The following is a 13,127-nucleotide window of genomic DNA, read 5'->3' as shown; positions in this document are numbered from 1 at the left end:
ACATGACCTTTAACTCTCATCTCCTTCATCTCTAACTGAAACATATCACAAAATACTTCATAATCTTTGAAACTTATAAACCCTTCTTCAAATACTAAGTGTACCAAACTAGATACCCTCTTCAATACTTCTTGCACTATAGCTTGATCATCTGCATACTCCTGGATACACACAGCTAACCCTTTCCATTTACAGAACCCTAAACGAACAATTTGGTTCAACTTAACTCTTAACCTTCTATCAGAAAAATGTGTCATAGTTAACAACAAAGTTACACCTTCAAGCTCTGATTTATCAATCTCAACCTTGACCACATCCCCTGAATACCTTCTGAATTTAAATCTTTTATTCATCTGAACTCTTAATTTATCTTGCATAGCAGCAACAATAGTAGCATTCTCCTGATCATTACCAACACCACCTGTTTGACCACCACCTGTTTGAGTATGACTAGCAACCACCTGAGTTTCAACCATATCAGCATCCTCCCCCTGAATCTGTTGCTCCCCCTCAACCTGAGCTCTCGTTGATGACTCCCCCTCAATACCTTCACCATCTAACCTTTTCTTTTTCTCCCCCTTTTTGACATCATCTAAAGGCAGAGAAGATATGACCTTCCAAATTTCAGTTTGTTGAACTTTGAGGGAACAAATATCAGAAGCAAACTCAGTAAAGCGTTGTCTTAGTTCATCAACACCAACCATCCTTTTCTCCAGCTCAGCCAACCTGTGATTAATTTCTGTTACAGACCCTGAACCACCTCTACTAGTCAACCCCTGCATATCCACAACCAACCTCCTTACCTCCAACAGCTCATCTTTTGAAACAAAATTATTATTAAAGTTAAGATTATTAATCTTAGACTGCACACCAGAGAGCTTGTCATCAAAACTCCTTAGTCAACTTGGTCAAAGCCTGATGTAGGCCAACCATGGTGACTGGTGCCTCAGTCTGAGAAGTAGTGCCAGAAGATAAGGGTAGGGTTGGTATGTCCTCACAGCCTTCCTGTTGAAAAGTAGGGCTAGTCTTGACCTAAACAAATAGGTCGTATCAATAACGGTAAACACGATAGGTCAAAGATGTTCAAATAGTCCTATGGCTCGTTACGACTCGATTATGTAGCATGTGAATCAAATTGTCAAGTTTCATGCAAGATACAAGTATAGAAACAAATTAGAAAGATTGCATAATCATTTGGTTAAGTTTGACAAAAAGTCAAACTTTGGTTGGTCAAAGTCAACGAAAAAGTCAACACGTTCGGGTCGGGTCCCGAACTATTTTTCTGAGGTTTTATTCATATATAAGCATGTTAGAATAAGTCTCATGTGAATCGGAGGTCCATAGCGTGCCAAACATTTTTCGTATCTTGACCAAGGAGGTCAGAACCTGGCCACGCCTTATGTCGCGCCGCGACATAGGCTGGCTGCGCCGCGGCACATAACGTGTGCTGGTGCCTGGTTAGTTTCAATTGTTCAAGCCTTTTTCCGAACTTCGATCAAACACAAATCACAAACCGTAAACACTTATTACACGCATTTTATATCGTTGAAAAGCTAATTTGACAAAGAACACAACTAAACACATTTCATCAACCAAAAACATCATTTGCAATAACCGACTTTCCAACATTTAATGCTCAATTAATACTCAAGTTCATATATGCACAAAATAGGATTCGGGAATTAATTGCATACATATGACACGCCGTTTCGTAGGTAATCAAGCATACAATCTAACTAACCACTTACCAGCCACAATTCATGGCATTCAATATATTAAATGTTCACATTCAATTCTATCAAACCCTAACCAACAACATCAAAATCACTAATCATGTTTAAGAAGTTTTCTAAAACAACCTACACATCAAATTGAAGCTAGTGATGTTAGGAACACATTTAATACATGCATTTATAACTTTTAACATCATCCACACAACCAAATCACCAAATCAAACACACCAAAGTTTATGTTCATGCTAGTTACTTCAAATAACAAAATCGAACATATAAATCATATATTCATGTTACACTTGAGCCATAGACACTAATTAACAACTTTATAAGTTAAAAATATCAAGAACACAAAATCTAGTGATTTTAGAAAGTTACCCAAACTTGATGAAATCGGTATGGAATCGAAGAGGAAGTTGCAAGGATTCCAAATATGTAATTTGTTTTGCAAGACACCCGCTAGCTTGGATTTAGATGATGATTCTTTGAAATGGATAATTGAAAGAAAATGGAAAAGTAGTGAAAGAAAAGGAAATTGAAAATGAAAAAGATAGGAGGTGGGGTTGGCTAGTCAAATGCTAGTCACCTCTTTGGCTCTTTGGCGAAACTAGTCCCTCGAGTTCGGTTGCGGGTGCGTGAATTACCTAAACGAGATATTTTTAAAACGCGTATCAACGGGAGATGTTATAAACATATAACGGAATTTAAATAGTTAAACGGAAAAGTAAACGGAAAAAGGCGGGATGTTACATTTTTTAGGCATCAACGTCGTTGATCTCCGGTCCGGTTACCGTGAATAACCCGTACCCGAGATGATGATCTCGAGAGGGTGGCCAACGAATTGCCCGCCGGTCGATAGTCGGACCCTATCGATGACAAAGGGAGAAAAAACCCTACAAGACCCGTAGGTAAAAACCCTAGAGTTGCGATCGTGAAGACGATCGTGGAGAAGATCCGACGATAACTGCCGTGTGCATTGCGGACTTGCGGTGGCAGCGTTGCGGTGTGATCGAATGATCGTATGAGGTGGTGCTTTCATTGAGAGAGTAAGAGTTGAATGTGATTGGGAGATTGTGAACTTGATGTAGGTTTTGCCCATATTTATAGATGGGAATTAGGGTTAATTGACTTGGGGCTCAAGTTAATTGTGTAGACCTTAATTGGGCTAAACCCTACGTCATCAAGTCCCCCAAGTTTGGTATGATATTTTTGTCAAGTATCGTATCGAACTTCTCATTATGCTGCGAAAAATAAGTTCACATGAGCCTGCGCAAACAACTGTGCGTAAACCCTCAAACAGATGCGCAAAGAACCGCATGCAGAGTGCACAGGGAAACCGCGTGAACTACCATACGTAAAACCGCATGAAAATTGCGTCTAAAGTCGCGGACAACCGTGCGCAAAGTGTGCGTAACCTGGACAAAAGCGCGTGGACAGTTGCGCAAGCACGCGAACATCTGCGCTAAATATTCATGTACTTAAACCACATATAACGAATTAAAAACTCAATAAGAAAAGACAAACCTTCTCAAACCGAACAATAGACGGTAGAAACATGAGACATAATGCATCGTGCCCCACGGTGGGCGCCAAATGTTCATGCATATTTTTTCCAAGGGAAAACATACACACGGACATCAATGCGAAAGGGTTTTTTTGGGCGTCAACGTCGTTGATCTCCGGTCCGGTTACCGTGAATAACCCGTACCCGAGATGATGATCTCAGGAGGGTGGCCAACGAATTGCCCACCGGTCGATAGTCGGACCCTATCGACGGCAAAGAAAGAAAAAACCCTACAAGACCCGTAGGTAAAAACCCTAGAGTTGCGATCGTGGAGAAGATTCGGCGATAACTGCCGTGTGCGTTGCGGACTTGCGGTGGCGGCGTTGCGGTGTGATCGAATGATCGTATGAGGTGGTGCTTTCATTGAGAGAGTAAGAGTTGTATGCGATTGGGAGATTGTGAACTTGATGTAGGTTTTGCCCCATATTTATAGATGGAAATTAGGGTTAATTGACTTGGGGCCCAAGTTAATTGTGTAGACCCTAATTGGGCTAAACCCTACGTCATCATTGGTATATTTGGCAGCACATAGTTGGAGGTTAAGATTTTAGTTGAAGTTGAAGATATTAGTTGGAGTTGGAAAGTGTGAATGAAGTTAGACTTATAACTACGAATTTTTTTTATTATTATTTTTTTTAATCTACCTGAAAAGGATTATTTGAATAGAGATTGTATGGGATTCCCGAGAATTCTTTTTCAGTAATCTATCTACAGTGGTAATATATATATATATATATATATATATATATATATATATATATATATATATATATATATATATATATATATATATATATATATATATATATTGGTAGAATCAATGAGGAAGTAATCAATTGAGGGGAAGCGAGATGAAGCAATTTTTTTTTCGTTTTTTGAAAAAACTTTGTTCACGAATATTATATATTGGATGAAAATATGAACATTTAAAAAAGACACTTTGTTCATAAATGTTTTTATTTTGGCGGAAAAGCGCTCGAAGAAATAATATATAACAATTATCGTATTCTTCGAGCATATTTTGAGGGTTTGGAAATTAGGATTTAGATATTAGGATTTAGAAATTTAGGGTTTAGGTTTAGATTTAGAGTTTAGATTGAGTTTTTAATACGAACGGTTTAGAGTTTAGGGTTTAGGGTTTAGGGACTAAACCCAAAACACTAAACCCTAAACCCTAAACTCTGAATCGGGCTAAATTTTGACAAAAAGTTCTTCACAAAACATGAAAAAATAAAACGTTCGAAGATTAACATTTTTCACGATTAATATTATCTTGAATATTATTTTTGTCGATCGTTTTTCCGCCTAAATAATAACATTCATCACGAAGTGTCTTTTTTAAATGTTCATCTTTCCGTGTGATCTTGATGCCTGAAAAAAAGACACGAAGTGTCTTTTTTTTTCGTTTTTTGAAAAAACTTTGTTAATGAATATTATAGATTGGATGAAAATATGAACATTTAAAAAATACACTTTGTTCATAAATGTTTTTATTTTGACGAAAAAACGCTCGAAGAAATAATATATAACAATTATCGTATTCTTCGAGCATATTTTGAGGGTTTAGAAATTAGGGTTTAGATATTAGGATTTAGAAATTTAGGGTTTAGGTTTAGATTTAGGGTTTAGATTGAGTTTTTAATACGAAAGGTTTAGAGTTTAGGGTTTAGGGTTTAGGGACTAAACCCAAAACACTAAACCCTAAACTCTAAATCGGGCTAAATTTTGACAAAAAGTACTTCACAAAACATGAAAAAATAAACGTTCGAAGATTAACATTTTTCACGATCAATATTATCTTGAATGTTATTTTTGTTGATCGTTTTTCCGCCTAAATAATAACATTCATCACGAAGTGTCTTTTTTAAATGTTCATCTTTCCGTGTGATCTTGATGCCTGAAAAAAATGTCGAAAAAACCAAAATTAAAAAAAAAAAATTTACTTCACCCACTTCCCCCCTTCCTCTCAATTGGTTACTTTTCCATTGATCACACACACACACACACACAAACACACACACACACACACACACACACACACACACACACACACACACACATATATATATATATATATATATATATATATATATATATATATATATATATATATATTCTTTTTTTTTTGTTTTTTCCTTCAAATTTACAATTTATCCTCCTCACATTTGTGTACTAATTTTAATTTATTATGGTACAAAAGATAATTTCAGGGGTATAAAAGTTAAATTCACTATTTAATATCAATTAACCAAACAAAACCCACCAAAGTTTTTTAACGGATTTATCTTTCTGTCCGCCGCGAGTTAGGTTCCAGCTCCATCACCGTTCAACTCGAAATAATTTATCGAACAAACACAATAAATTGTATTTGAAACGGAGCTTCGATGCACTACCAACCGAGCATTTCTTTTTAGCAATAAATATGAAAGTGATTTAAATTTACAGTTTAAGTCCTTATAATATTTATGAACACGCAAATATAAATATTATAATATTAATTATACATGTCGACTGCCCCGAGTATCATTATTTTGCTGAAATGACTAACAACTTTTCTAAAATTAAACTCATGGGTTACACTCGCAACAAGTTATCGAATGGTGGTGGTGTGGTGATCGATCGGTAGTCGACGATGATGATGGTGTTCGGATTGAGTGTTGACTAAACACACACAGAGAGAGAGAGAGAGAGAGAGAAGAGGAAATTGTTTATTGAATGAATGAATAAAGTGTGAGGGTTAGGGTCCTTTTTATAGTGTAATGGTTAGAGTTTGGATAGGACCTAGAATCCTCAAAGCTTAGGATAGAATCAAGTTAGTATTAGGATAGATATCTAATTAGTGTTAATAATCCTAAAAAGGAGATGATGAAGAATTTCAAGGTGTATCGGGGGAAGGTGAGATAGGTGGATGACAAACATTGAGACATAAGGGCCATTGGGAGACGTGATTTTGAATACATCTCATGGATCCGATTGGACATTAAAGGATGTGAGGAATATTCCGGATTTAAAATAGAAGCTTATCTCAATTGGTCAATTGGATGAAGAAGGTAACCACACTACCTTTGGTGATCGCAAGTGGAAGTTCATAAAAATGGTCGTATCGTGGCTTCGGGACATAAAAGGGGAACTTTACATTGTCGAGGTATTCGACGATGATGAGGTTAATGTGACGAGTAATGTTGGGGCCGATTCTACTATATGTCACTGACGATTAGGACATATGAGTGAGTAGGGGATGAAGTTGCTAGTTTCTAATGGGAAGATTCTAGATTTGAAGAAGGTAGATATCGGGTTTTGCGAACCATTGGGGAAGAAAAAGAAGGTGTCATTCGGAAAATCGATAATTGGGCTAAAGAAGGAGAAGCTCGAACTTGTTCATTCCGATTTTATGGACCTACAACGGTCGAGTCACATGGAGGTTCCCGCTACTATGTAACCTTCATTGATGACTCCATAAGAAAGGTATGTGTTTACTTTCTTAAAGTTAAATTTGACGTGTTTGCTACTTTTTACGTGTGGAGGGCTGCTGTGAAAAACGTGTCTAACTTGAAAGTTAAGTGCTTGAAATCCGACAATGGAGGAGAATATAGCAACAAAAAGTTTAAAGACTATTATGTCAAACGTGGTATTCGTATGTTGAAAACAGTTTCGAAAACACCACAACACAATGGGTTGTCGAACGCATGAACTGCACGCTCAATGAGTGGGCTAAAAGTATGCGGTTACATGTGGGTCTACCCAAGATGTATTGAGTGGATGTCATGAATAGGGCATCTTATTTGATTAATAGATGACTCTCGACACCATTAGAGTTTCAAATTCCAGAGGTAGAGTTGAACGGTAAAAAGATGAGTTTGGCTCACTTAAGGGTTTTCGGTTGTAGTGTATACGTGATGACCAAAGACATTGAAAAAAACAAGCTTGAGGCAAAATCAAGAAAATGTACATTTATCAGGTATGGTTTGGATGACATGGATTATAGGTGTTGGGACAATGAGGCGATGAAGGTAATTTGTAGTAGAGATCTTACTTTTGATGAAAGCTTGTTGTTTGGCACTAAGGTAACATTTAATTCTAATTATGATCCCGTTATGCTTGATGATTTTGTTGATGTGAATACAGGTTCTAGTGGGAGTTCGGGAACTACAGAATTGATGAATGGCGGTGAGGATCAAAATGATGGAGATGATTCAAAGAGTGGTGCAAGACCGGAAAATAGTAAGAGCTTTAGTGGTAGAGATGATGGTGATGCAACTCAATGACCACAACCTGTTACTCCACCATTGAGATGCTAAAATAGAACGCCCAAACCTACTGTTAGGTTTTCTCCATCGGCAAATCATTTGCACTATGCCGAAAATGGTGAACCCGAGAGTTATTCAGAAGTAAGATACTCTAAAGAATACTTACAGTGGGAGCTTGTTATGAAGAAGAGATGAGGCCACTTATTAAGAACAGAACATGGTAAATAGTAAAATTAACTCCTAAGAAAAATGCATTGCACAACAAATGGGTCTTTGATATCGCTCCATTTATATATACTTTATCTCGCGATATCTACCTCACTTTGCTCGATTTATGACTATCTTGGAGCCTATTTTGTGTGCTATTGAGCTAAATGGTTATTTAGGGGCTAAGGACTTGATTTGGTGTAAAATTGACCAAATCTTGGGCAAAAGTGGCTAAAGAAATGGAAAGTGCAGAATCAGCTTCAAAAACGCCGCTCCTCATTCAAGAGCGCCGCTCCTGTGAGCCAAAAGTGCCGCACCAACTGCAAAAGCGACGTTCTCATGCACATTTCAGCTCCATTTTCCACCAGTGAGCAAAAGCGCCGTTCCTATAGCCAGAAGCGCCGCTCCTATCTAGCAAAAGCGTTGCTCCTACAACAAAAGCGTCACCCCCGATTTGAACCAAAAGCGGCCCCTGATCAAAAGCGTCGCTCTCATTAAAGCCAAAAGCGCCGCTCCTGAGCCAAAAGCAGCACTCCTGTCGCTATTTCAACTCAGATTTTCAGCACTATAAAAGGAACAAGATTAGGTCATTTTTCACATGCATCTTTAGAGAGCAGCTACTTTAGGTCCGAATTTCACACACAAAACCCTAATTTCATCATCCATTGGTGTTTAAGGGTGGATTCAAGGAAACTAGCTCAAGATCCATCATTGTTTAGCTTCGATCTTCATCTTCTTTACATTTTGGGTTGTAATCTTCACTTTACTTCACATACTTTGAATTGATTACTTGTAATAACTTGAAGATGATGATTGTTTACATTTGTATGCTAATTATTAGTTTGATTTTGGCCATGATTGGCTAAATCTCTTGTGTTTGCTTATCTATGAATCTCTAATGCTAGTGTTTGCCCCAAATCAATTGAATATTGTTGTTTGAATGAATTACATGATCATGTGTTGTTGAGTTAGCTAAAGATCCATTAATATGAGTTTGTTTTAGGCTTTACTTTGATTACATATATTGTGTAGCTCTCTTAGTGATTTAAGAAGTGAATCAATGTGTGCTTCAACACCTTGGGTGATCTAGACAACTAGCTTAGGAATTGAAAGTGATTGTGTTCTTAATCTAGGTTGGTTTTCAATTGGCCTCTAGTCAACATAGTAGTGCCGATTATCTTAAGTGATTTCGATAGTTGGGGGTTTTAAGTGATTTCAACCCAAGTTTAATCTCAATGACCAAATCATGCCTAAGTCGATCTTAGAATACAATGCTTATGTGAATTCGCGGAGTGTCATTTGATTTGAGGTTTGGTAGTGATGCTAAACATTTAATAGTTCAACAACTAATGAGATAGCAAAATAGGCAAAACGGGGCAAGCCAAGCATAGAGAGGATTAGATAAGTGAGCACGTCTTAGTTAATTTGTTTTAAGTCTTAATACTATGCTACTTATTTCTTGCTACTAGTTTACTTGTTAAATTTAGGTTTGTTTAATTGTGAAAGTTTTAGTTGTTAATTATTATCAATCGAAACCCCCCAATCAAACAAACCTTAGGATAATTGATAGTTTCAAATATCTGACTTACACCGCTCTCTTGGGACGAACTTGATAAGAATACTTACATTAAAGTGCTATAATAACCGGGTTCTAAGTGCTCGTTAGTTGTGTATGCTTATTTGTAGTGTTTAAATCATATATAAATTTTGAGGGTCAAAGATGTACGTTGCATACGACACATCATACTTTCTTGGCGCCGCTGCCGGGGAGCGGTTAGCCTAGTTATTTATTTGGTTTAAACTTTTAATTGTTCGATCCTTTCCTAGGGGTTTACCCTTACGAAAGTTACTTTTCACATTTTATATATTATTTTTGTTTGGAAAACCGCTTGTGTTTGTGTTGTGATTGAAGGATAGGCGCCTTTGGTGTATGAAAACAAGGTCTCACAAGGATCAAGAGTTCACACATCCATTCTCCGATCCAGAAAGACACGTGCACGGGGTTTATAATCATAGAGAAGAAAGGGTATTAAGAAAGAATTTCAAAGCTTTGCCATTTTGTTTAGACGACATGGATCCAAACGGTAATCCGATTCACGATGAAGAGGGTAATCCAATCAACCATGGTCCACCGATTAATCAAGAGTTATTGAATGATCCGAACAATACACCGATGTGGAACGCTAGATTAGATGCACCAACAATGATAGCACCGGCTATCACTAAACCATCAATCGAAGCGGATAATTGAAAGATTGAGGGTAACTTTTTCACGTTGATCAAGGATACATACTTTCATTGGTTAATAGATGAAAATCCGTTCGAACCCATCCAACACTTTAATGATCTTTGTGATATTTACAAAACCAAAAATGTCAACGATGACGCTTTTAAGTTAAGGGCATTCCACTTCACACTTCAAGGAGACGCAAAAGCTTGGATGCGAAGTTTACCATCCGATTCCATAAGAACTTTTCAAGAATTAACAAATGAGTTTATCAATCACTTCTTCCCAATGTCAAAAGCAGAGCGACTTAGAATGGAGATTAATGGGTTCACCCAACGGGGTGATGAGAGTTTGTATGATGCGTGGGTACGATTCAAGAAGCTACTAATAGCTTGCCCACCGCATGGTTTGATGAAGAAGGAGTATATCAATACATTTTATCGGGGTACTAATGCTTTGACGAAGCAATATCTTGATTCTTCATCCGGTGAGGTATTTATGTATGAATCACCAAATGCGGCCAAAATTTTGTTAGAAGACATCTCGGTCAACACATATGAATGGGCACCTTCACCGCGAGATTTGACAAGGAAAAGTGTAGCACAAGTCAAGAGTGATAATGGGCAAGTGACGCTTGCAAGCTTGAATAATCAATTTCAAACATTTGGGAAAGAATTGAAGAAGATGCAACAAAATAGTTATATATTTACTACGAAATACCATTAAATACGATACAATTTTACACAAGATATTTATTTATTTAGAGAATGGATATACTTAAACCTTGCTACAACACTTATAGGCAGTGTACCTAATCGTAGAGTAGTGTAGTTTTTAGTAAGTCCGGTTCGTTCCACAGGAAATCTTTTTAAACAAAGCTTAACGCTATATTAGTTTACTTTTATAAAAATACATATATATATATAAGTAATATTATTATTATAAAGGGGGGTTTTTACCGTTTAATGACCGGTTTGTCGATTTTAAAACTTTAGTCGCAGTTAAAACCAAATGTAAAATAATAAATATAAATACAAGACTTAAATTAAAGCGTAAAGTAAATAACAATAATGAAATTGCGAATAATAAAAGTGCGATAAAATAAACTTGCGATAATTAAAAAGTACGATAATTAAAAGTGCAATTAAATACAATAACAATAAAAAATGCGATAATTAGAAGTGCAATTAAATATAAAATAAAGGAAATTAAATATGAAATAAAAGAATTATGCTTATTTAAACTTCCGTAATCATGATGTTTGACGTGTTGATTTTAGTTTTATGCCCATGGGTTAATTGTCCTTTGTCCTGGATTATTTAATATGTCCATACGGATTTTGTCCATAATAGTCCATCAGTCATAAATATAAAGAGCGAAAGCCTTCGTCAAATTATTCTTATTCCCGAAGTCAAATATTCCAACTAATTGGGGATTCGAATTGTAACAAGGTTTTAATACTTTGTTTAATGAATACACCAGGTTATCGACTGCGTGTAAACCAAGGTTTTACTACTTTGTTAACAATTACACCAATTACCCTTGAATGTAATTCACCCCTGTTTCAACAAGTCTATTAACTATTAATCCAGTTCCGTATCCGGTAAAATGAATAATTATTGGTATTTATAGATATCCCGCCCACCGTACCCAGTCAAGCGTATGTGGTTATATATAAATACGTCGAATTATAAGTTTGTATATTAAATTAACAAGGTATTGTTTAATTAATATAAAACCCATTAATAACCCATAGTCTAATTTCCACAAGTGTCGTTCTTTTATCCAAACCCCAATTATGGTACAAAGCCCAATTACCCAATTTTAGAAATTAGCCCAACATCATGATTACTTCGTTTAAATAAGCATAATAATAACTTAGCTACGAGACATTAATGTAAAAAGGTTGAACATAACTTACAATGATTAAAAATAGCTTAGCGTTACACGGACAGAATTTCGACTTACACCCTTACAACATTCGCTAACATACCCTTATTATTAGAATTAAAATTAAAATTAAAATTAAAATTAAAATATATATATATATATATAATATGTTTATGAGAGAAGAAGAAAAAGGATGATTTTTACGATCAGAATGCGCGAGCTTTATAGGGAGTTTCAGAATTTGGGGCTCCGCGACTCGCGGCATTTTTTGCCTTCAAACTCCGCGAGTCGCGGAGTTTGCTTTTACAGCTCACACAAGTTTGGCTCTTTGTTTACCGACGGATTTATAAATAAATATAATATATTAAATAATTATAAGAATTATTTAAATATTATATTATATTTATGTGCATAGTTGACTTGTAATTTTTAGTCCGTTGCGTCGAGCGTTGAGAGTTGACTCATGTCCCGGTTCCGAATTTTCGAACGTCCTTGCGTACAATTTAATATCTTGTACTTTGCATTTTGAATCTTGTACTCTTGTAATTTCGAGACGTTTCTTATCAATAATTGGAACCTCTTTGATTGTATTTTGTACTTTTGAGCTTTTTGGTCGTTTGCGTCTTCAATTCGTCGAATCTGTCTTTTGTCTTCACCTTTTATTATTTAAACGAATATCACTTTTAAATAGAACAATTGCAACTAAAAGCTTGTCTTTCTTGAGGAATAATGCTATGAAATATATGTTCGTTTTTAGCATTATCAAATATTCCCACACTTGAGCGTTGCTTGTCCTCAAGCAATATCGTCTTGAGATACTAGAATCACTTCTTTATTCTTCACACTTTGTACATCAGTGATTTTTATACGGCGGTATAAATAATGGTAGTAACGATATGGTTTACAGTCCCACATGACTATAAAAATTTAGATCCATTAAGGAAATTGGATCTTTATGAAAACATTTGATCTTTTGAAAATTAAATCTAGTTTTTACCCTAGATAAGTTTTCCGGAATAACCCTTTACCGGTGTTTGTAAATTATTTTTGTGGGTTTGGTGGGTTTCATATTTGAAAATTTTAGCTCAAAACTTGCGGTTTTGTGTCACCCACTTGCTAACCTTGTATTTGGAAAGCAACACGTCCAGTTTACTTGTCCCGTATATTACCTTTCGATAAACTACCGTCCGGTTGTAAAGGAAAGCGTTGAACAAGCAACTGTTAAGGCAATGTCCCCTGACATGCTTTTAATTATGGTC

The 13,127-nt window shown here is 36.1% G+C and overlaps 1 non-coding gene across 1 annotated transcript; it reads right to left on the bottom strand.

Annotated features, from left to right (window-relative positions):
• Window positions 1-10,281: 10,281 nt before the first annotated feature.
• LOC139873845 (small nucleolar RNA R71) lies at window positions 10,282-10,388 on the bottom strand. The gene has a single exon (XR_011767559.1). It is a non-coding gene; the product is annotated as a small nucleolar RNA R71 (small nucleolar RNA).
• Window positions 10,389-13,127: the final 2,739 nt, after the last annotated feature.

The sequence above is a fragment of the Rutidosis leptorrhynchoides genome, chromosome 10 (genome assembly GCF_046630445.1).
Source record: "Rutidosis leptorrhynchoides isolate AG116_Rl617_1_P2 chromosome 10, CSIRO_AGI_Rlap_v1, whole genome shotgun sequence".
Lineage (NCBI taxonomy): Eukaryota > Viridiplantae > Streptophyta > Magnoliopsida > Asterales > Asteraceae > Rutidosis > Rutidosis leptorrhynchoides.
Note: the sequence above shows the minus strand (reverse complement) of the source record. Positions and strands in the feature narration are given on the sequence as shown.